The sequence below is a fragment of the Jaculus jaculus genome, chromosome 9 (genome assembly GCF_020740685.1).
Source record: "Jaculus jaculus isolate mJacJac1 chromosome 9, mJacJac1.mat.Y.cur, whole genome shotgun sequence".
NCBI lineage: Eukaryota > Metazoa > Chordata > Mammalia > Rodentia > Dipodidae > Jaculus > Jaculus jaculus.
The window spans coordinates 105103888-105129643 of NC_059110.1; the positions used below are offsets into that span (position 1 = coordinate 105103888).

The 25756-nt window shown below is 39.2% G+C and overlaps 1 protein-coding gene across 2 annotated transcripts in view; it reads left to right on the top strand.

The window, feature by feature from the left end:
• The window catches only part of Ca10 (carbonic anhydrase 10), a 546239-nt gene that overhangs the window by 72509 nt on the left and 447974 nt on the right, over positions 1 to 25756 (top strand). The window lies entirely within an intron of this gene.

Below are 25756 nucleotides of genomic sequence, written 5' to 3' on the forward strand. Positions count from 1 at the left end.
CATGCCCGGTTCCCTCTTTTTGAAGGAAAAAAATAACTTACAATTTTCTGAATCTAGAGAAAGTAGGCAGAGTGGTCAAAGACACAGACTTGGGAACCAAAATGCCAGAACAAAACATTCAGTTTCACCCAATTACTAAAGAAAACTTTAACCTAATCATTGAACATCTCTAACATCTTAAGTTTTCTTCCCTGCAAGAAGAGAAACAGTGCCAGGTGTGGTGGTGCATGCTTTTAATACCAGCACTGACAAGGCAAAGGTAGGACCACTGTGAGTTCAAAGCCAGCCTGAAACTACACAGTAAATTCCAGTTCCAGGTCAGCCTGTGCTACAGGAAGACTCTACCTTGAGAAACCAAAGACAGAGAGGGATAGAGGAAGGAGAGAAGAAGGGAGAAAACAGTGACATAAAAGGGTTGATATGAGTTTAGTAACATAAAATCTTTCATACAGTATTATCTGTAAAAGATATTAGTTAGGAATTTTTATTGTATCTTCTCTTGACTGTTAAGAACAACTTCTATCCAACTCAAGCCTCACACACCTAATGCCAGCCCTCCATTCATGGTCCCCTATGTTACCATTAGTGCTGGCCATTCACCATGCCCCATGTCTTTTCAGTGAGTGCCGCAGTCCATGAGTGACGCAAAGGCCTCAGAAGAAGTCAGCATTCATGTGTTGTGTGCAAACCTCGTCAATCTTCCCATCTTTTTGACCTTGAAAATCAGAGCACAGATTTGCCTCAGCAGCAGGAAGAACTTTTCTGTGTCAGAATTTGTCTACCTTTTGAATTCATGATTACATGGTCCTACATGTTCCACAGGAAGCGGATTTACAGAATTACAAAGCATTAACCTAATGAGGAAAGGGCATTTGCTTTCTTTTAAACAAAATATAATCTAGAGAACTCTGGGAAGGATGATATCAGCATTTTATTGACTGAGTTCTATATAATCCTTATTATTTTTTGTGAATATCAAGAATGTTGTGCCTCCCAAGAGTGACATCTATCTCACTTGTGTGGGAAAATTATGATGGTGTGTGTGTGGGCACTGTTTCTTTCCTTTACTTCTTTTTTTTTTGAGTGAATTTATTTATTCATTTACTTATATATTTTTCTATGTGCCTGTGTTCATACTGAGGGCTCTTGCCAGTGCAATCAAATGCCCTTCTGGTTTTAATGAGTGGCCAGGGAATTGAACCTGGGCTAGCAAGCTTTGCAAGCAAGTATCTTTAACCACTGGGCAGCCTCCCCTGCCCATTTTCTTTCTTCTTTATTTTATAATTAGAGCCTACATGCAACATTTATGACAGAAATTGGATGTCCTTTGACATTCCAATGAATTTGAGAAAATCTATCACTTAAAAATTATGGTCACTTTAAAGGGCATTTTCCTTTGTTTCTTTAGTTACACGGTGGATGAGATCTCAGAATGCAGGCTCTCATTCTTCATAAGTATTTGTCTTTGATTTGCACTTGTGTGGCCCTCAAAGGCACATCACTGAGTTCTGGAGACAATCTCCAGAACTTAAAACTGTGGTTCTTGCCAAGCTCTTCTACTTTGTTTTCCCAGAAAGAAAAAGTACATCTGTTTCAGGACCCACTTAGTCAATAAGATAAAAATCTACTGATGTGGGACTTTACTGACTAATACTTATCTAGAATAACTGAATTGGATGCCCTGTTGAATTGGCAAGCTCTTCTTTCCCAGTTCTTATTTAGAAAGCTTTTATGTGTGCTTAAAAGAGCAACAGTTTAATCAGCAGAAGCCCTCAGTCCCAATATTGCTCCTGCTGTGCTGAAGGCTTTTCTTCCTTGAGATCTCTGGTTTCCCCATCAGATAAATAGTGGGAAGAAAATGGGATTTGGGGGTTGAGAAGATGGCCCAATGGGCAAAAACATTTTCTGTACAACTGTGAGGACCTGAGTTCAGATCCACAAAGCCCATATAACACAGTATACAGTAGGGCTTTTCTGTAATCCCAGCACTCTTATGGCAAGATGGGAGGCAGAGACAGGAGAATTCCCAGAAACTCATGAACCAGACAGCTTGGTATACGTAGCAGTAAAGAATAAGAGACCCTGCCTCAAGCAAGATGGAATGGGGGAACAACACTGGGGGCTCTCCTCCAATCTGTACGTGCATGCCATAGCGTGCATATGTGCATGCCCATACTCACACACACATTTTTTTAATGGTTTTACTTTATTTTTATTTATTGATTTAGTTGACAGAGAAAGAAGGAGAGAGAGAGAGAACGAGCATGACAGGGCCTCCAGCCACTGCAAACTCCAGACACGTGTGCCCCCTTGTGCATCTGGCTAACATGGGTCCTGGGGAATCAACCCTGGGTCCTTTGGCTTTGCAGGCAAACGCCTTAACCACTAAACCATCCCTCCAAGCCCTCACACAAAGATTAAAAATAATGGAATTTCAAGGCTTCCTTTCCTATAGATAATTCTGACATATTTTCATTTTACTAAAAATGGGGGCCTATAATTAGAAGAAAGCTCAGTGGAATGAAATAACTTTTTAAATAATGTAATTATACTTCACTGCACTCAGTATGCCAGCAGCTTTTCTCACTGTATAGAACAGAAATTGAGGAAAGCACAGGAGGTCATGTTGAATTTCACTGATGGAGAGAGTTTCTCAGAGAAGGGGAAGCCCCAGACACTCATTCTACCACCCAGCCTTTGAAACCATCAATAAGCCTCTGCCCTTGCCACTTACCACATTGCATATAACAATAAAAAGGGAAAGTATCCAAATAATCAGATTTCTAGTCATTGTATCTTTTCTGTAGCTAATTAGATTGTTTTTATTGACTTATCAGCTGTCAAATGACAATGAGAAAGGCAGAGGAATGGAAGAATTCTGCAAAATCCTGGGTCAAGTTAGACGTTATGCACACAAGTCATCTATGAGTCAATATTGGAAATAAATATAATTACCCTGCGGGCAGATTCTCCAAGGTGGCCAAAACTACATATAGCAATGATGCTATCTATGTGCAGAGAACACCATATCATTTAGAATTTAAATGGGGATTCTGCTGAGAGTGAAAGAGTGCTCTTTTTCAATCCTACTGGGCCAATCAATACATGTATGCTGGGGATCTCACAGGCCAATTATAAGATGTACTCACTCTAGTTATGTCTTCTCCAAAACATACTTGCTCCTCTTCTGGGCTTATCTCAAAGGAATGAATGGAAGTTTTCCAGTGCTGTGAAGTATCAAAGGGAACATAAGGGATCTGACAAGTCTTGCATCAGTTCTGTCTGATCACATACCACATTCACAGCGAGACTGCTTCTCCCCAGCCTTGTTTAGTTGGGTGAATTGATGAGACTAAGCTCTAGGCAAAGGGGATGTAGGGAGGTAATGAGTTGTATTTCTAGGTTTATGCCATGAGAATACTTTATGAGAGACCTGTCTACTCTTTCTTCTGGCTCTATGTTCATGGAACAATGTACTTTGATGTCCTATGTTGTGGGTGTGATAAGGTGGAAAGAGTCAGTGCACTGGAGAGAGAGAGAGACTTAATACTTACCTAGAATCCAGTTTGAGATTTCATGTGTGTGATAAATGAATTTACCCCACACTACAAATTTTTATTATTTCTACCAATATCTTTTCAGGGTCTCTTAGCTTGACCCATTGGAGAAGTTTGCCAACTGCCAGATTCATATTGAATAAACCAGATCAGTCATTGCCCCAATTCCCTAACAGTGGTGAGGATTGATTCTTCAGAAAGGGGATTGGGGCAGTTTAGGGTAACAGCCCCCCCATCCCCCACACACACACAAAGTGAAAGCAGGGAATGTCCTTGATTTGCCCTTGCAGTCTTCACTTTTGCTAGAGATAAAGAAGCATTTGGCTTTTCCTTAATTCTTTCATAAAGGAATTCAGTAGATATGTTTTTCCATAATCAACCTGTGTCCCTCCCTAGACAGAAGTTCCCTTTTTCTAGAATTAAGATTCTTGGAAAGATTAAACCCAAAGCTGGCTTTATGGATGGTTAGCTCAGCCCCCATTCAGAACTTATAAATGACCCCAATGTGAGTCTCTATGTGGGCTTAACTCCCCCTCCCACTGTCTTCCCATGGGCAGGAGCTCTTCATACTCTTCCTCGTCTCTTCTCTTAATCTCATAAATTCATTAAAAAAGTGTAGAATTTATTATTATGCCAAGTAAAGTATTGTTACGAGCAACACATTGTCTTAATTTGTATTTTGAATCAACATTCACCTCAAACATATATTTTAAAATATCTCTTTATTTCTCATTAGTCTGTGAGCCTGTTCAGAATAGAAATCCACAGTAGGTATTCAAATGTAGTAAGAATGGTTTAAGTGTTTTTTAATTTATTTAAATCATTTTGAAATGAAATGAAATTGAATAAATTATACCTAAAATAGAAAAAAAATCTTGAAGATGTTCATCCACTTCAGCTGCAGAGATGACAAGAGGTTTCAAGGTCCTTGAGCTGGTACTTAAAGAAATGATGTTAATTTGAGTATAAAGTAAACTGATATTTTACAATATATATATATATATATATATATATATATATATATATATATATATATATATATATATCATGACCAAGACCAGACTGTTCAATCAGTGAGGAAAAAAAATTCTAAACTTTCTTCATTTCAGGCACATTCACTGTGCAACTTTTAGTGCCAGACTACAAACCTATGAAGAAGTAATTAAAAGGGCACAAATATATATTAAGTGTTTTAAAAGTGTGAAGAAAAGATGCCTAGAAAAAGACTAGACTGGTTTTTCCTTGCTATTTATTTATTTATTTATTTATTTTTGTAGAGCTAAGGCTGAAACTCAGAGTCTTGCACATGCTAGGTCAGCCACTCTATGAAAGAACTACAACCCCAGCCCTTATAATGAGTTTCGAAAGTCGAGCAAATTACCCACACCACACTTGTGGTTGAAAACCTCCTTCAGGAACCTGTGTGTCACCACATAACCAACAGGGCACTATCAGAGTGTTATTGTGGAGAGATGTGAAGATGGCCCATGAATTTGGCTATTGCTTTGTACATAATTATAGATCATTAAGCAGTTTTCAAGAATACAGTCACTGGATAGTTTTAATGGCCAATTGAAATAATTATTTATTTACTGAAGGCCTGTATCTAGGATCTATTATGTATGAAGTATAAATATATAGAATTTAAAGTTTTACTACAGCATAAGTAGAATAATAGTCTTAAGTCTATAGGTATCTAAGGTAAGTTCATACCTGTCAGAATTAATTTTAACTGTGAGTAACAATTCTAAGATTAAGATTGATTTCTCTCATATAAATGTAGACAGGAGAGAGATCCAAGCTCTTTTTACCTTATTACTGAAAATTAGGTTGCTTCATGGTTCAACATGACTACTTGAAATCTAATCAGCATATCCACATTCCATATCCAGTTAGTATATCCATATTCTTGAAGGGTTGAAAGATATATAGCAATTCCTCTTAATGTTTATGAAAAATCCTATATACTTCTATAATATCTCATGGCAAGAATCAAGTCATATATTCAAGTCACATATCTATAAACCTAGCTTCAATTCAGAAAAAAATGTAGATTTTATTCTGGTAAGTCATATGACTTACTAAAATTCATGGATAAATAGATATTAGGGGATTAGTGGCAATGTCTTTGACACAGTTGCAAAAGACAATTGTGATGATGGGGTCCTGGGAAATAATAATATGATATATGTAATGCTAGAAAGTTTGCATAGAACTAGAACAAAAAAAATGGAGGTGAGGAATACAAGTGTGTGTCCCTTCATTAAGATACCATCAAGCAGCTGATGGGGGCTGGAGAGATTGCTCAGTAGTTGTGATACTTGCTTGCAAAGCCTGATTGATGGCATGGGTCCTGTTCTCTGCACCTATATAAAGTCAGAAGCACAAAGTGAAGCATGTGTGTGCAGTTTGTTTTCAGCAGCAAGAGGCCCTGACACACCCACTCTCTACCCCTACCTTCTTCACTCCCACTTGTTCCTTGCAAATAAATAAATAAATAAAAATATTCTTTGAGGGCTGGAGAGATTGCCTAGTGGTTAAGGCACTTGCCTGTGAAGCCTAAGGACATATGTTCAGCTCTCCAGATCCCACATAAGCCAGATGCACAAAGGTGAGGCAAATGCAAGGTCACACATGCCCACTAGGTAGCACAAGTGTCTGGAGTTCGATTGCAATGGCTGAGGCCGTGGCATAACTTCTCTCTGTCTCTGTCTCTCTCTAAAAAAAAAAATATTTTGAAAATATAGAAGCTAAGAAATGATCAAGTCTTCCCAGGCTCAACCATCTAGATAATTCAGGTTTCAGGTTTTCCTTTGGTTTTGGTCATTCATGCAATAGAATCTTAGATTGGATGGACCAGACATCCCAGACATGCTCATCACACACTGAGTTCACCTCTTCCACATGTGTGAGAGAACCTACCATCCAGTATGAGTTCTGCATGTCCTGAATCTGCCTGAAGGGCTAATAACTGTTGAGTTTATAGTAAATGAAAATATCAGTGAAGAAGACAACCTTAGTCTTTATGCAAGGTTTGCATGCGACTTTATGTTCCACCCAGGCACATTGATTGTAATAAATTACTTTATCTGCTTTCCCACTGGGTATTGGTCTTTTGTGGAAAAAGCTTAGGATTTCTGTATAAATTTCATGAACTCTGTTGGTTTCCTGCTTCAAGGTTGGGCACTGTTTCTTCTTCAGTGACTTTACTGGGAATCACAAGTGGCCACAGAGGCTCATGAACTCTCCCGTAGTCGACCAGGGCTCTATCTTTCTTTATGCAAGTTAGTTGAATGTTTTCAGGGAAGAAGTACATTTGGGTTACAGATCCCAGCTTCCTTAGACCATGCTTGATGTTTCATTTTATTTCAATTGGATTCAAGTTAAGTCATGCCATAGTTCCTAGTTTCTTCCTTCCTTCCTTCCTTCTTCCCTCCCTCCCTTCCTTCCTTCCTTTCTTTCCCTTCTTCTTCTCTTCCTCCTCTTCTTCCTCCTTCTCCATCTCCTCCTCCTCTTTCTCCTTCACCTCCTCCTTCCTCTTCTTTTTTTTTTTTTCAGCAATATTCTACTTGTTTATTTTCCACTGGCTGCACAATCCACTCTCCAGTACAACCATCACAAACATCGAATAATAGTGCAACAACAGATGCTATTTATGGAGCACAGATTCTTGTCTTGCATACATTAACATATTAGGTCTTTTGGACAGCCCTTCAAGATACTTGTTTCCAACTTTTAGATAAGGATGATATAGTGTTTGGGGATTTTCTTTTCTTTTTTTTTTCTATTTATTTATTTATTTATTTATTTACTTTTAGGTTTTTTTAATTTAATTTATTAGTTTTCTTTTCAGCAAATACAGGCAGTTTGGTACCATTGTTTAGGCTCATCCATGATGTACCCCCTCCCATTGGACCCTCCTTGTTGATGTAAATGGATCGTGCATTGTGGAGTTAGCCCACAGTTATTGGTACGATAAATGTCTCTGCATATCATGACCCTACATGTGGCTCTGACATTCTTTCCACCCCCTCTTCCGCAAAATTTCCCTGAGCCATGTTGGGTTCATTTTTGGTCTGCTTCAGTGCTGAGGTGTTGGGGGCCTCTGAGGCTTTGGCTCTCTGATTTGGTAGGAGTTGATTTTTCTCTGCGTTGGTCTCCTTCCCCTTTGTGCTGGTATCTGGTTCATCAGGAAAACATCATCCTTGCTTGTTTCACCAATTGTCCTTAGTTTCAGCCGGAGCCCTTTTGAGGTATGTTGGGGCAGCTCTCTCCTTAGGATCTGTATCTATCTGAAAAAGAGAAGCAGATTCTCCAACGGAGAGTAAGTTAGCACCTGGAAAATTGAGATAACAAGTACTTTTTTGATAGAGAGTTTGATAGGTGTAGGCCCTCTTGTACCCCATGATTGATGGTAGCTTGATATTGGAGAGTGGGCTTATGTTTGGGTATGGTTCTGACTTGTTTCCCAGCTCTACCTATGGGTCTCGTACCACTGAGGGGATCAGTTAGCCAAATTAAGAGCAGTTGGTTCCCCACCATGGCTGTGGGCCACTATTGCACCTGTGTGGGCATCACAACTGGTTATTTGTTGCTAAGTAGGTTAGACCATGAATTGCTTGGACAGATATTGGTCATTTCCCCCAGTTGCCCATGTAGCACCTTCTGGCACTAGACACGCTGACTGTCTGGGGACTGACTCTCTCCTGGCCTCCAGCCATGCCATTCCATTTTACATGTCAGCTGCATATGGAGTCTTCAGCAATAGGGTCTTACCACTGACCTTTGGTGGGTCATCAAGTACTCTGACAGAAATCGATCATTCTTTTAGGAAACCTTGTAGGTTTCTCTGATCAAAAGCTCATTGTGGATGATAGCCCCATGCTGGTACTGGGAGTTACAGGTCAGTGCCCACTAAGAAAATGAGGAAAAAGATAACTAATATACAAGAGTTAAGGAGGAGAGAGAGAGGAGAGGGGGAGAGGAAGGGAGGGAAGATGTAGAAGATTTAGGTTAGTCTTGATCCTACCCTCTCCAGTGTCTTGTGGTTCAGGTGTTTCCTGTAAGGGTCTAGTGAAGGTTCAGCCATTTGGTCTGTCTTTTAGGAAGTAGAATTTTATGGTACCATTGCCATTTGGGTCCTGATTACTGTTTCCACCCTTCGATGCCCTCCCTGCCCTCCCCATCCATCCTATTGTCTAGTCCATGAGGTGCTTGCTGGGTATGTAAGGTATCTTGGGTAGATTCAGATTAGGTGTTGTAGATGATTGAGACTATGTGTCGATTTTTTTTCTGTGATCGGGTAAGTTCACTGAGAATGTTTTGCTTTTTTGCCTTCCTTTGTTGTTGTTTTAATGGAGCATATAAAAGATGAAATAGGGTTGGAGGAGATGAATCAGTAATCTTGTGAGGACCTGAGTTCAGATCGACAGCACAAAGGTGAAAGCCAGGTGAGCACTTCATGTCTGTCAGCAATGGGGATTGAGGGTCCCCCAGGCTTATGGGCTAGCTTGGTGAACTGCAAGTTCAGTAAGACAAACTGTCTCAAAATAAGACAGAGAGTGACTGAGAAAGACAACGGACATAGACCTCTGCCTTACATGCACACATACTAACACACACATATATGTACATCACAAGCACACATTTACCCACACAGGAGCATCCATACCATCATGCAGACCACACACACACACACACACAGAGAGAGAGAGAGAGAGAGAGAGAGAGAGAGAGGCAGTGAAATAATTTGCCCAAAATGATACAATAGGAAATTGTACAAAATTTAGGATTCAGCTCCAGGTTGCTATATATTTTCCATTAATTTTATAATATAATTTTCTATTATATGACACTGCTTCTCATAAAAGACAGGCAATTCTGTTTGATTCCTTTTTTTCATTTACTTTAGCCTTCATGGGTTCAAGCTTAATGGAGGCATAAGGAAATTTTAACCTCACTCAGAGCTACTAGCTATGATTGAAAGTTTCACATGACATGACAGTAGTTCTGACAGTAGTTCTGCTATTGACTTAGCCATTGATTTTAGAAATTGTCAGTTGTTTCTTGTCAGTTGCAGTGATAACATGGATTCTTCACACACAAATATCTTTACAGGCTTAATACAGAAAGTGCCTTTTCAGTATTCGGGATACAGCACATGCACACACATCCACCCAATCTCTCTCCTTACTGTTGATTATGGGATTCTGAGTGAACCTGGCCATAGACTTGAACTTATTGAGGTTAGGATGTTCACTCCTCTGCTTAAAAATATGGACAGACCCTACTACCAAATTGAGCTTTATTACTCATGAATAATCCATCTATCCCTAACTCCACAGTGATAAATCATATTAAAATAAAAATAAAATATAAAATGTATCCTGGCTGATGAAATGCTAATCTCATGAGTTCATTACAGCAGGAAACATCCCTTAGACATAACACTCATGTTACTTGATTAGCTGATTTTGCCAGAGAAATTATTTTGAAGTGAATTTTCTATGATGATTTAATTGTTTTGAGTGAACTCAGAATTTTCCTTTCAATAAAAATTATTATAATACTTTATTCTGCAATGTAATTTGACTTACGCATTCAGGTCTTTTGACCTTCTCTTAACATCAGTATTTTAAAGAGAAGTCCTGAAAAAGAAGAATGAAGGGAAACTCAGGATTTGAACAGAATTAATAACAGAACTCAAACAACTTAGCAGCCAATAGGAAAGATAAATTGGCAGATGGCATTATTACCAGCAAAAATAAAAATAGGTCAATTACTAAAGAAGTGATGTTTATTGAAAGAAACAAAATTATAACTATCCTCTTACAAAGATTAATAGTAAAATTTTTTGCACATTTTCTTTTGTGTTCTGCTAATGTTATATATAGTTTGACATACATTATTTCTACATTATAAGGGCAGTTTATCATGAAAATTAACTCAGGGAAAAACTGAACAGAGGTCTAAGGTGGGTGTTCCTTACAGGATATGAAAACAATTCTAAAATGAGTTTTACATGTCTTTCTAGCTCTCCTAGGTTTAATAAACAAAAAATTTGGTAGACAAAAATGCACCTTTTAAGTGTGTTGTATTGTGATGGGCAAGCCATAACATTTACTCTTGAAATGGAATTAATTTGGCTGGGCTGACAGGCTAGTAGGAAAAGGAGAAATTAAAAATATATAAAGATATTAAATTTCTATAGCCATGAGGAAACTAAGGAGATATGACAGGTAAGCATAGTAAGGGATCTTGGAACATAAAAAAGTATATTAGGTTAAAAGCATAAGGGATACAAATAAAATATGGGCTTAAAGTTAATAATATGTTAATATTTATTCATTAATGTGACATATGTATGATGATAACATAGGATGTTAATAATAGGGGAGGCCTATTTGTGTAATATATATATAATTTATACATATAAATTAATATAAATTTCAATAACTATAAAACCATTTGAAAATAAAATATGTATACATATACATATAAAGAAAAAGACTTAGAGAGAGGTAGTGAAAGACACAAAGAAAGGTAGAATTAAGAAGGGGAGAAAGAAATATAGACATAAAAACTGATACCAGACAATTATTCTTTTTCTCCTACTTACCTTCTTTCTCCATTCTTATTAGCCTTTTCCTCTCAAGCTCACGTTGTAAATTTTGCTACTCTATGCAATCTCTAAATATTGAACATCCCAGAACTCTGGTCTGAGTTCCCATTTGTTCTCTGCTCACATTTTCGTAGTTTTCTACATGATGGCATCTAAACCTATGGCCTCAAATACCATCTGTAAGTTAAAGAGCCATAGATGTGTGTATCATTTTGATCTCTTCTTTGAGTGCACTTTACACCATAACCTACTAGGCATTTCTCCCTGAATGTCACTGCCATCTTAAGTGGAACTCTCAACTTTATTTTATGCTCCAAAGGCACTGTACCCCAGTCTTCTTAGTCAATGTAACAGTTGTCAATGTCTAGTCACTAAGAAAAAAAGAAGTTATCTTTAAGGGTGGTCTTTAACTTCCCTTATCCAGCTCATGAGCAAGTCCTATTTGCAAACATCACCAATACCTCCCTAGTAGAAGCCAGCACCATCATTTTCCTAACTACTTCCTATACCTTCAGGCATCATGTGGAATCTTTCTCATTCTCTCTCTCTCTCTCTCTCTCTTTCTCTCTCTCTCATTTTGACTACATCTTCTATGGCTCTCAAATTATTTTCACTTTTATGTTCCTTTGAAAACCCTAGGGCTGGGGCCAAATGGTTCAGTGAATAAAGTATTTGCTGCACAGACTTGAGTATCTGATTTCTGATCCCCAGTATCCACATATATTAAATGCTGAAACAGGCATCTGAAACCCTAGTGCACTTACTGTGAGGTGAAATGCAGAGCCGGGAGAATTTTCCAGAAGCTCATGGTCCACCTATCCTGGCTAATACAGCAATGTACAGAGTGTCTGCCTTAAATAGGTAGAAGATAAGGACACAGCAAAGTTGTTCTTTGGTCTCCGCACAAATACTGTGTCTGTGTGCCTGCAAACACACACACACACACACACATACACACACACACACACACACACACACACACAAACGCACCAAGAAAACCCTCCTTTTTTCTTACCTACCTGAATCTTTATCTTTTAGTCCATCTGAAATACTCCACTTTTACAAAATTGAAGTCTTTTTGTTCACAACTTACACATCCTCTCCAATTATTATGTAGAGTGCTTTTCCTCATCGAATATCCTCCTTGTATTTTAACTCCATTATTTTCTTTTCTCCCCTCTCCTTACAGTACAATGTAAATTCTCAGAAAACAGTAGCTTCATTTTTTTTCTCTTAGAACACTGCCTCACTGTCACAGATACACAATAGATGCTGAATTAATGAGAGTGACAATGAAAGAAAGATTAAAGTTCTGAAATTTAGGACATTGAGGGACTGTAATGAAGCTAGAACAATCAGTAGAGGTTTCTTGAAAGGAGTGGGAATTTGGGAAGCTTTGAGTAATATGTAAGACAAGTGAATAAGTTGTAGAAAAAACTGAATGCCAGAAAAATAAAGAGCTGAGGAAGTACAGGTTCTGAGTAATAAACATTGTATGCCTCTGGGCTAGGTACTATGTAGAACCAATCTAAAATTTAGAGAAATTAGGTTGGAAGATTTATTCAGTCCAAATTGTAGAAATTTCAGCATACCAGGTAATAACTAACCACACTGGGGACTTTTACTCATTGATTTTCAACTCTTACTACTTTTTAATTTAATTTAATTTTTTTTCAATTGGCCTATAGAGATTTAGGTATCATTTATTCTGGCATTTTAAAGAAACAATTTGTTTAAGTTGATTCTCATCCTCCATTATCTCCCCAGTGCTGCTCTTCCTCTATGTTTCTTCTCCCACATGCCCCCCACCAACTTCTCTTCACCTGTCACATGGGTCTTTTCAGCTTTCCTTTCACTCTTCTTCCTACCCATCGCTTATACTCACTCCTGGCAACTATTATATCTTTAGGTTTTACCCATCTTCTTTCTTTACTTCCTTCTTTCTTTCTTTCTCTCTCTCTCTCTCTCCATACATATATATATATATATATATATATATATATATATATATATATTATATTTATATTTATATTTCTTTTGGATGGCTATGCCACATCTGGGCATATACCCTAAGGACCCTGCACTCTACTACAAAGATACTTGCACATGCATATCTATTACAGCTCTGCTTACAACAGCTAAGAATTAGAGTCATCCTAAATGCCCATCAACAGATGAATGGATAATGAAAATGTGTTAACGTATACACACTGGAATTCTACTCAGCAGCATGGAAAAACGAAACTATGAAATTTGCAGGAAAATGAATGGACCTAGAAATAATTATATGAATTAAAATGACCCAAGCTCAGGAAGACCAAAACCAAATGTTTGCTCAGATATGAGGATACTGTCTGTATAGACACATGCATATACCTACATACATACATATGTGTGTGTGTGTGTGTGTGTGTGTGTCCCCTTGTCTTATGGTTCAATTATAACTTGAACATCATCTGATGTAGGTCTTATGTAATGTGTATGGAGATTCTAGGTTATGCCCATCCTTTCTTCATAGTGCAGTTGTTTGGTCACCCATTACCCAAAACCTTGACACTCTGAGTTTTCTGTCTCATTTTTATGGTAAGTGTGTGAGGGGAGGTCACAGATGGTAAAGAGGACAAAGTGAGTTTTGTCCTTGTCTCAAAAATTCAGGAAAAGTAAAGAGTGACAAATATATAAACAGTCTCTGGTATGGCATTTCCCCTTTTGCTTTTAAATGAAACACACTGCGTGAAATAAAAGTGGGTTTGCCATGGCTTTGATTTCCCTAGGCAGGGTGTCAGTTCCTGGTGTTTCTCCATCTGTCAGGAGGGTGTGGGCCTGTCAACCAATTTGAAAATACTTTTGTTCACATTCCCTGTGATAAAAATACTGGCAACACAGTAACAAGTCTTTGGATATAGACAAAAACCTCCGAAGGACTGTGCCGGCTGGACAGTAAGTTTACTGACTACACAACTTTATTCTAGCAAGTATTCTTCATCCTCTTAGCTATTACTGGGCCCTTATGATATGCCAAGCTTTGTATATGTAAAAGAACTTTTAAATAATATACATCTTTGGTCTTAAGAAAGTTTAAATGCAGTGTGAAAAAATGGAAAAAAGAGGTAACATCTCAGGCACTATCTAGATATGTCAGTGTAGAATGAAACATTAAATTGGGGCTGTACAAAGGGGAGGAAGACATACGAGGTATTGTAAATATGAAGTTGTATAGGAAGGACATTATCCCTGCCGGTCTAGCGGGTACTGCACAGTGTGCTGGGGCAGTTATCTGTTTCCTCTGGGGAGCCATGCCCTTCTCGACCAACCTGCTTCTCACTTAGAAGGTAGAATGGCCATGGAAGGGAAAGCAGAGACATCCTGGGGATATGGATGTGTCCAGTGCCAGAAGGACTTTGTGTGACCTTCCACAACTGGTGCTATCTTGGTCAATAGGCACCATGTTTCCTCCTTTTCATTACCTCCCAGGTGAATCAGGAAGTTTCTCAGGGAAACTATTGCTCAGGGCTCTTACAATCACATAAAAACCAAGAAGCCACCTCAGCTTGTGCCCTGAAGGCCCCCTCCATGCATCTTCTTAGACATGAAACATCTAACACAGGTGCTCACTCCCAGAGCTCAGCTTTCATTTTTGCAGCATATATGCTTAGGGTTTGATTTATTTTGACTGACACTGGAGTTTCATTAAGGAGTCTCCTCTCCCATGGTGATCCCTTGGTGAAGGTTCTCCTTTTTCTTCTTACACCTTGTTCTTTCCTATGTTGCCCTGGTGTTGCTTTTGAGTCCTGAATATTGTCAAGAGACCAACTATAATTTCCATACAGAAGTATTTTATGGTTGTATTGCCCTTGAGTATGTTAGTTAAGCTTCTCATGTCATCACACAAGTAATGATACAGACTGAAAAACATATATTTAAATAGAGGAGGTATGTTGGTGTTGCAGTCCGGTTCGCATTGCTGTTAGAAATCACCCAACCTAGAGCAGATTCTGGGAAAAAGAGATTTATTTTGGCTTACAGGCTCAAGGGGAAGCTCCACGATGGCAGGGGAAAACGATGGCATGAGCAGAGGGTGGACATCACCCCCTGGCCAACATAAGGTGGAACACAGCAACAGGAGGGTGTGCCAAACACTGGCATGGGGAAACTGGCTATAAAGCCCTTAAGCCTGCCCCCAAAAATACACTCCCTCCAGGAGGCATTAATTCCCAAATATCCATCAGCTGGGGAGCTAGCATTCACAACACCTAAGTTTATGGGGGACACCTGAATCAAACCACCACATTCCGCCCCTGGCCCCCATAAACTGATATTCATATATGATGTAAAATACAATGCATTCAGCCTGACTTTAAAAGTCCCCATAGTTTTTAATCAATCCCAATGATGTTCATACATCCCTATAGTCCAAGATCTTTTAACTGAGCCATAATACCAAAAAATAACCTCAAAAAACCCATAATGGCACAGAATAAATATTCACACTACAAAAGATGGCATTGGGCATAGCAAAGAAACATTCAACCAATACAAGATTTAAAACAACCAGGGCAAACACCAAACTCTGTAGCTTCAAGTCCAGCAACTCTAGCCAGTGACAAATCTTCAAGTCCAATAATTCTAACCAGCAACAAGTCTCTGGCATTCCAATTACACCCCTCCAGCTAGGCTACTCACAGTCCTGGGAAACTTCACCGGGGCCGGCAGCTCCTCGGCAGCCATCTCATGGTCCTAGCATCTCCACTGGGTCTCCACTGCAAGCCACGGTTCATCCTCATGGCTCCATGGGGTCTCTATGCAGGCAACCAGCAAACCCACTTCACACTGCCCATGGCCATTTCCAAAACACAAGACCGTGTTGCAAACTCAATGACCCTCTTTCCAGCATTTCTTATACTCCACAATACCAGGTAGGGTGCCAATTTGTTAATCCAGAGGGAAATAAAGCAGACTTTGAAGAACAGGACACCCCTTGAGCACTCAGGCCCCTGCAAAAGAGTCTACATTCTTCTTCTTGCCCCAGCGCAGGTCAGCTAGCCCAGTCTCATAGGTTGTAATCTCTCAGTTGCAGCTGAATGGGCAACAGTTCACCCAAAGATTTTTCTTTCTGTGCCATATCCCTCTGCACACACCAGTTCATTTCTACGCAAAGCAACCCCTGCACAACTTCTCAGGACATGGGCATAAGAGCAAGCTTCTCACACAAACTGCTAGCCCAATCCAAGCAAAGCTCTTTCTCACCCTCATAAGCCAAACCTCACAGTCCATAGTTCTTACTGCCTTCAGGTCTCTCAGCTCTGACCAGGATAGACCATCAAGCTGAATTTACAGCACTGCAAGGCATCTCTTAGGCCAAGGTTTCAAGTCCTCCCACATTCCTGTTGCAAATCAGCTCCAAAAGGCCGAAGCCACATAGTCAGGAGTCTAGTAGCAACCCCACTCCTCGGTACCACTTTACTGTTGCAGTCCGGTTCGCATTGCTGTTAGAAATCACCCAACCTAGAGCAGCTTCTGGGAAAAAGAGATTTATTTTGGCTTACAGGCTCGAGGGGAAGCTCCACAATGGCAGGGTAAAACGATGGCATGAGCAGAGGGTGGACATCACCCCCTGGCCAACAGAAGATGGACCACAACAACAGGAGGGTATGCCAAACACTGGCATGGGGAAACTGGCTATAAAGCCCTTAAGCCCGCCCCCAACAATACACTCCCTCCAGGAGGCATTAATTCCCAAATATCCATCAGCTGGGGAGCTAACATTTACAACACCTAAGTTTATGGGGGACACCTGAATCAAATCACCACAGTTGGTTTGAATTAGGTGTTCCAGAGAAATACATGTGTTTTGAATGCTCAGGAACTGATGGCAATTTAAGAGATGAAGCCTTGCTGAGGGTGGTGTGTTGTTGGGAGCCAAGTGTTTTATCTAGTTCCCTCTTGCCAGAGTGTGGCTCATTCTCCTGCTGCTCTTTCCATCTGCTGAGGCAGAGGTGATGTCCAGCCTCTATCCATTCCATCTTCTCCCTGCCATCATGGAGCTTCCTCTCCACACTGTAAGCCAAAATAAATACTTTCCACATATAAGCTGCTTTTTATCAAGTGTTTTGTTCCAGCAATGAGAAGGTAACTACAGCAGGAAAATTGCAAGTGTTAATTTTAAAATGATGTGAAAATATTCACATATGAAAATATAATTACTTTGTCCATGGAGACAAGTAAGATTCCCTAAAATTTTCCAGAAACATGCTTTGGAGACTTGTGGAAGAAATAAGGGAGAAAAGAGTAATTTGGATCCCTTTGATTTGTTTGTAAAACCCACCTTGGGATTGTTCAATTATCTTTATCATACCACCCCCACTTTCTTGCCTTAACCTAGTGGAAACAAGGTATAAGAATGACATGTTGCATTTGGCATAGAATTTGATTCCCAATTTCAGAAGCCTGGAATAGTTATAGTACATATTGATCAAATGTCCTATACATGTAGGTATAAATGCAAAAATTTTTGAATCACTTCTAGTTTAGCTTCGAAACATCTAGTGACAAGTACAACAGGATGACAAAAACCTGCAAGGTATGAGACAAGTGTCAGGAAACTATAGCCTGCAGACCAGATTCAGCCTTCTGTCTGGTTCTGTAAATAGTGTTGCACTGGCCCATGGCCACATACATCCATTTACATTGCATGCGCTCTCGTAGTGCAATAATAGACTTGAGTGCCTGGGACAGGAACAGCATGGTCTTCAGAGCCAAAACTATTTACTTTCTGTCCTTGGACGGGAAACGTTCTGCGAACCCTTATTAAGTGACCGCTGTTTCCTACATCCCATTTCCTTAGTCTATGGGACTTGTTTGTTTTCTTCTCATTACTGGGACAAAATACCACACCAGAAGCAGCTTAAGAAAGGAAATGCTTTGTTTGTGGTTCACAGATTCAAGGGAAAGTGCCCATAGTGGCAGAAGCAGAAAGCCAGGGTCACAACATCACATCAGAAAGGAAAAGGCAGGACTGGAGAGATGGCTTAGCAGTTAAGGCGCTTGCTGGCAAAGCTGATAGACCTTGGCTCAATTCCCCCAGGATCCGCGTGAGCATGTGCACAAGGTGGCACATGCATCTGGAGTTCATTTGCAGTGGCTGAGCCTCTGGCATGCCCATTCTCTCTCTCTCTCTCTCTCTCTCTCTCTCTCTCTCTCTCTCTCTCTCTCTTTCTCTCTCTCTCTCTCTCTCTTCTCTCAAATAAATAAATGAAATATTTCCAAAAAGAAAGAAAGAAAGAAGGAAAGAAAGAAAGAAAGAAAGAAAGAAAGAAAGAAAGAAAGAAAGAAGAAAGAAAAGGAAGAGGCAGAGGGAAAGAGAGAGACAGAGAGAGGAGAGTAGCACCTGGAGCTAAAGCCTCCATCCACAGCCCTCCCTAATGGTACTACTAACTGGGATTAAGTATGCAAACACATGAGGTAACACGGGTCATTTTATATTCAAACCACCAAATAAAAGAAGCTATTAGTGCAATAAGTCCTGTGTCTCTGTCAGAATTCTGAGATTTTGAGTTTTCTTTTGAATCTCGTAAATTTTCAAGCTGCCAGAATGACAAAAGGTGAACAAAACTGAAATATGTTTTCTCTGGCTATGCATATCTCCTCATCTGGCAGCGATGACAGCCTTTATTGTCAACACATTTTTTTTTTTTTTGATTAGACACCTGGATTCTTCCCAGGGGCTGGTTACACATTAAATAAAGAAATTTCAATCCCTAGGCAAAGAGAGAGAGAGAAGTTTGTGGAAGCTAAGTTTGTTCTCAGTTCACCTTTTTGCTCTGAGGAATTCTCAATCAGCTCTCTGCTTGCAGGAAATCAGATGTGTACAAAATGTCTGCTGGGGTGGAGCAGGAGGTGTCAAAATGGGAATTCTACACTTTCCCGAATCCTTCCTCTAAAAGAAGCCACTTGTAACGTGTAACAGAAGTTTGAGTAAGGCGTCTCTTAACTGCATCTCCTGTCATTTAAAAATCTCCATCCAGGGGGAGTTCAGACTGGGAATCCAGGGGCATTTCAAAATGTTCACATAAAGCATCTTCATTTTCTTAACTTCATCCCGCAGCTCTCATAGCTTGCAATTAATAAACATAAAATAGGCTCAGTTTGGGCTGATTGATTCTGGAGGGTGAATTTAGTGTTTCACAACACATGTTTTGAAACAATACAGCTACCAAGAACTCTGGGGTCCCATCCCTTATAATGGATTTTATTCAGATTGTCCAGCTCTCCTATTATCTGCTAAAATCTTATATAATTCTACTTGCACTTCTGGTTGGAGGGGATAGCTAAAGCAGCAATGACTGCAGATGACAAGAGCATAAAACACACACTCTCTGGATGGAACAGAGAATCCCAGGAACTAACATGTAATGAATGATGGGTGGTTGATTGAAAAATCAGGGGGAAATTTTAAATATTCCTAGAATTGAATGAAAATGAAAAATGAAAAAAAAAATAGTTGTAAGAGAAAAATTAATAATTATTAATGCCTACATTAAAAAATTAGAAAGTTGTCAGGTGAAGAATAATGCATTCTCGGAGCTGGAGAATGTCTTAGTGGTCAAGGTACTTGCATGCAAAGTCAAAGAACCCAGGTCTGCTTCCTCAACACCCACATAAGCAAAGAGACATTTCTTTGAAAAGATAAGATGGCAAACTCTTAGCAAAAATGACCAAAAAACACATATTAGTATAATTATAGATGAAAATGAAGACATTACCAAGGATGAAAATGAAATTCCATGGATCACTGGGAAATGCCTTGGAGATGTAAGCTGTGGTGTTTTGCTTCCCGTGTTGTTTGCCACATAACCAGGGGAAGTGGTCTGCTGGCCTGGCAGTAGGTACTCTCGTTCTAGGTGGTCTTTCTATCTCTTGGAAGTGTATGGATCTTTCCGTGAGGTTTCTAATGACATGCCATAGCATTGGAAACTTTGTACACTTGTGGCTATACACCCCTCTCCTGGGAGCCAGTGAGTCTCACTTTAGACTGAGGCTCGGGCCAGGTTGTCACTGCATGGGATACTCCATGGCTCCGACTTGACATCTCTCCCCTCTAGGTGGAGGGATTTTGCAGGCAAACACTCAGAATACCATTTCCTGACATTGTCCTTTCTTTCACAGAGTATATCAAGCAGAGAGGGACCTTTACCTCTACAGATGCTTAGACATTGACTTCACAAACCTTTTTTAAATGGCTTCTTGACACTGTGCCAGTTTAATACCAAGAAGAGAATATTTTCTAGGTACCTTTATGGTATGTGGACTCCAAGGTTCTAGTGTGGTCAGACTGAAATTCTATTCAGTGATCCATCCAATACTAATTATTGTTCTTTCCTTTTATCTTTTAAATATTTTATTTATTTATTTATTAGAGAGAGAGAGAGAGAGAATGGGTGCACCAAGGTATCTAGCCACTGCAACAAAAAAAAACAAAACAGAAAACTAAAGATACATGTCCCACCTTGTGCAGCTGACTTTATGTGGGCATTAGGGAACCAAACTTGGGTCCTTTGGCTTTGCTGACAAGAATCTTAACCACTAAGTCATCTCTCCAGCCCCTACATGTGTTTTTGAGTCTCTGTCCCATATTCACCTACCTTCCTCTGTCACTTGCTTGCACTCATATATTCTCTCTTTCTCTCCCTCCCTTTCTTCCTCTCTTGCTTCCACTTTTTGAACTTGAGATTATATGGTACTAAAAGTATAGCCTGTATTTTCTGAGGTTCTCTGATTTAAGCCATGGCTGTAGTCCCTGTATTTATACTCACTCAGCACTTAGGACTGAATCCCCTGGAAAGAATTGTGAACTCTCTCTTATGTTGTTCTGCTTTTGAAAAGTTCCATTCTTTTTCTGAACTGAAAGTTCAGTGCTTTTATAGAGTTACCCACCTCAGGGAATGACTTCTCTCAAATTATCCCCACCTTATTTCCTGAGTATCTAGCAATATGTACATGAATGTCTGAATCCATCTTCTCTCCTCATAAAGAATAACTTTTTACCTATTTAAGTAAAACATCATCCTATGGCCCAGGCCAGATTGTCACTGCATGGAACACTCCATGGCTGTGACTCAAAGTTTGAAATATTCCTAGAATTGAATGAAAATGCAAACACAACATACCACAATTTTTGGTATAAAATGAAAGTTGTAAGAGGAAAGTTAATACTTGTTAATGCCTACATTTAAAAAAAATCAGAAAGATGACAGATAAATAACAGTGCACATTCAGATCTTTGAAAAACAAAAATAAGCCAAACTGCAAAGCAGTAGACTCATATTTTTCATGTCTTTTTAACATTCAATTTTAATGTTTTACTCCAGCTCATTTAGAATACATAAATAATATTATAAATAGTCCCAGAGATCAATGGATATCAACAAGGTGTCACAGTTCCTAGGGAAATATTTTGGAAATTAATGAGGGCTCTTGAGAATACAGTAATAAAAAAGTTGCAATTAGTACCAGCGAAGAGGGGAGGCATGGGTGCCATGTGTTCTCTTATATAGCAGACAGTTTCAAACAGTCCCAGCAAACATTCCAGTGGAAAAGTGCTTTAGCATCTGAACCTACAAATTCCATTTTGCATATGAGCACAAAGCTTCTCTTATGAAGTTTTAATACATTCTGTTCTTCAGCAATGCAAATACTATGAGAATTGAGAGTGTGGCACTTCATTTTGTCTATACTTTGTGATGATTATTTCCTTTATTCTGGAAAATCATAACCACGAGACCAATGTCATTCATGTATTTTTAAATCTCCCATATAATGCTATAATTTTATTTATTCATGTTTGAGTCAAATATCCATCTTCATTTTATGTTCAGATGTGTCATGCCTAACTATTTACATATGGAAACATACAATACTTTATTCTAAACTATATCTCTTGGAATTCTCATTTATATTTCAAGGATTAAATTCATATTGTTTTGTTTGAAATTATGTGTGTAAATTAGCAGTCAACCTGTTATTTATTTATTTATTTTTCAGTAGAGACCTAAAGTGTAACAGTTATCTTCTTGTTGCTGAGGCAAAAGACTCAACCAGAAGCAGTTTATGGAATGATAAGGTTTATTTTGGCTTGGAGTCTTGAGGGGAAATTTTATCATGGCGGGGGGGGGGGGGGCATTAACAAGAATAGACACATGTGTCATATCTCATTACATCAACTGGGAGGAGGAAGCAAGAGTGAGCTAACTAGTACTGGCAAGTAGGGACAGGCTATAAAATCCCAAACCCACCTCCAGTGACTTACCTCTTCCAGAAAGACTCCATATCTCATAGGTTTCATGCTGGGATTAAGGATGAGGCTTAATCGTAAACATCTGAAGCTATGCGGGGACATTTTATATCAAACCACCAGATAGAAAAATGGTTTCTGTTGCTGACTATTCTGCCACTGCATGTGTCAAAAGACAATAGGTAAACAAATGGACCTGGCTATAAGCCAAAATAATGAGTGAATACTGAAATTTGTTCATGTTGCAGAGTATTGTCACTGATTTATTTTATTTTCAACCACTTTGAAATTGCAAAACTATTCTTAGCTTCTGGGCCTTAAAAAAATTGATAAGGGGGCTGGACAGATGGCTTAGTGGTTAAGCGCTTGCCTGTGAAGCCTAAGGACCCCAGTTCGAGGCTTGATTCCCCAGGACCCACATTAGCCAGATGCACAAGGGGGTGCACGCATCTGGAGTTTGTTTGCAGTGGCTGGAGGCCCTGGCATGCCCATTCTCTCTCTCTCTCTCTCTCTCTCTCTCTCTACCTTTCTCTCTCTCTGTGTCTGTCTCTCTCAAATGAATAAATAAAATTTAACAAAATAATAAGGTAGGCATGTTTGAGTAACAAGAACTAGTTTGCCAGTCTCTAGTCCAGTGTGCCGTGCATAAGCTTTTACACATTAAAATATGTTTCATTATAAATTATATTATTTTCATTTCTTGATTATGTTATAGGAAAAGCACTATGTTGAATTTTTTAAATGAAGTGCATAAATACTGTAATCAAAGTTGTTTGTAAAATACTTAGATAAAAAAATTGCATAAGCTACTACAAATTGTTGAGTGCCACATGAATCTGTGTTTAAAGAATGGAACATATGCAAGAGGGTGTGCAGCTTCCCCAACAACCCTCTGATATTAAAGAGGAGAGCTGTGTTTCTTATTGAAACTTCTCAATAACAACCTGATTGGATAAAACATGCTAGTTTTTATATCATCGAGCAATTCCTGGCTGAAATAAGGAAAACCTCCTGGCTTATCTCTGATGCAAAGCTAGGAGGTGATGTTCCCTGAACTGGTGCTCTCAGGCTTGCAGAAATACACAACTTTTCCAGGCTCAGGACAGGCTCTATGACCAGCAGTGTTTGGTTCATGGACCATTTGTTAAAATATCAAGATTTAGTTTTGACTTGGTTTGTTCAGATGGGTGGTACTGTCTATAAATTGCATTTAATTTGTATCCAGATGAGCATTACAGAGTGTTTCACAAAAGGACCATTATTAGCCTCTGAGTATATTATGTATCCTCTGATCTCATGAATTCCTAAGCCTTTGAGAATCTCCTCTTGTTTCAGTTACAATGACCCTTCAATTAATTCAGGAGGACAAAGAGGTTGTATCCTGAAGTGCCAAGGTTCAGAGGAAGAAGTCAGAATACTTTCTGAATTCTAATCCATTTCCCTCTAAGAGAAATGTCCATTGTCCAATCACTTAGTGAATTCTACCACTTATAACTCTTGATCTGGACTCCTGCTATGATTAGGATCTTCCTCAAGTGCAGTAGAAACATCTATTCTGCAGTGCATGGGACCCAGCATACCGGGAAATCCAGGGCACTTTAATGGAGTCATTCTATAGATCTGTGCTGAGAGCTTGCAGGCAATAGCTGTCCATAGAACCTCAAATAAGTTCTTTGTTTATGTTCCTAAACTCTCCTGCACTATCAGTCCCAGATTTGACTTCTCTTTTATATTTATCCTATATCAATAACTCTCCATCAACTACAGAGTTCATGGTTCTGAGTCATAGTCATAAAAACAACAGATTATCCCTATGCTTTGGGAAATCAAGGAGTTAAGTATTACAAGTGCATCTAGAAGCCAGAGGAATTTAGCAACACTTCTCTCGACAGATAGTTGCTTTGAAAGCCATGGTCTTATACCTGCTCTCTATGATCCATAAGATGTACCCAAAAGCTAGGGAGGCTGAAAATAAATCACAGGATTTAAATAAATAAATTAAAAGTTGAGCATTTGGCTTATACAAGTCAAACTACAGGTATCATTGGATCAATTTTAGCTTTCTCCAATGGGACTGAAAATTGAAATACCAGTGCAGTTTCATTAATAAGAGGACAAGCACACATTTACATGCAAGCTATACTTAGAGGAATATATGAATTCACAAGTGAATTTCTCAATTCCCGTCATAAACTCAAAGGTTATTCTGACGCCATATCAATATGATCTCACATATTCATGTATTTCTCAGCATCATGAGTTTTCCAACTTATCTCTCTGTGATGTCAAAATAATACAGGAATTGTAGGTTCCTTATACACCAACGTACCAATAATTTCGGATGCCCCCAGATCCTTATCCTATGAATTCAAACAATGAAATCTAGGTACCAGAGGATAAGGTACAGAAAGATTTTATTATAGCATAAAGCTTTAGTAGGACAAAGAGAAGGGGTCTTAAGCCTAGAACATAAGAGAAGGAAGCAAGGTGGAGATCTTGCCCAGGGAGAAATGAGGGGTTGTGAGAAACTCCATGAGGGAAGAGGGCAGAGCTCTTCCCCAGAGGCAAAAGGGGGTTTGAAAACCCCACCTTGGGACTCAAATCTGAGCTTGTTGTTTGTTTGTTTTGAGATAAAGTCTCTCTCTAGTCCAGGCTGACCTGGAATTTACTATGTAGTCTTAGGGAGGGCTGTAACTCAGAGTTCCTCCTATGTCTGCCTCCTCAGTGTTGGTATTAAAGCTATGTGCCAGCACTCCCAGCAGATATGAGGTTTATTATTATTATTATTATTGGAAATGGCTACATGAGGAAGCACAGTTTGGCAGGTCACTGTGGACAGAGACAAGATTTTATAGCTTTGCCAGTAATCATAGGTAAGGGTCAGAGCTTCTGTCCTCTAGGAAGGGTATAAGTGTTAGCTACAGATCTTTCCTGGAGGTGTAATATCCAGGAAAGCTTAGTGACATTCCCTGCTTTTAGTCAAGGAATAAAATCCATTCACTTTGGGGGTTCTGTTACCCTGACTACCTCGCTAATATCTGTCTTCTATCTCAGACCTACACCATTGTTGTGTATCTTTCTATTTTCAGTTATTTTGCATCTCTGGGAAAGCTAGCCATCTGACATTCAGTCTTCTAGCTTCACTTCATTAGCAAACTCTCCACCTCTCCAAATACAGGCCTCTATGCAGATCCGGCATTCTTGCGTGACCACTACATACAATTTGCTCCCTGTCCTTGAATTCAGCAGGAGTCATGTGATATGTGTATGTGTGAGAGCAGGGACAGG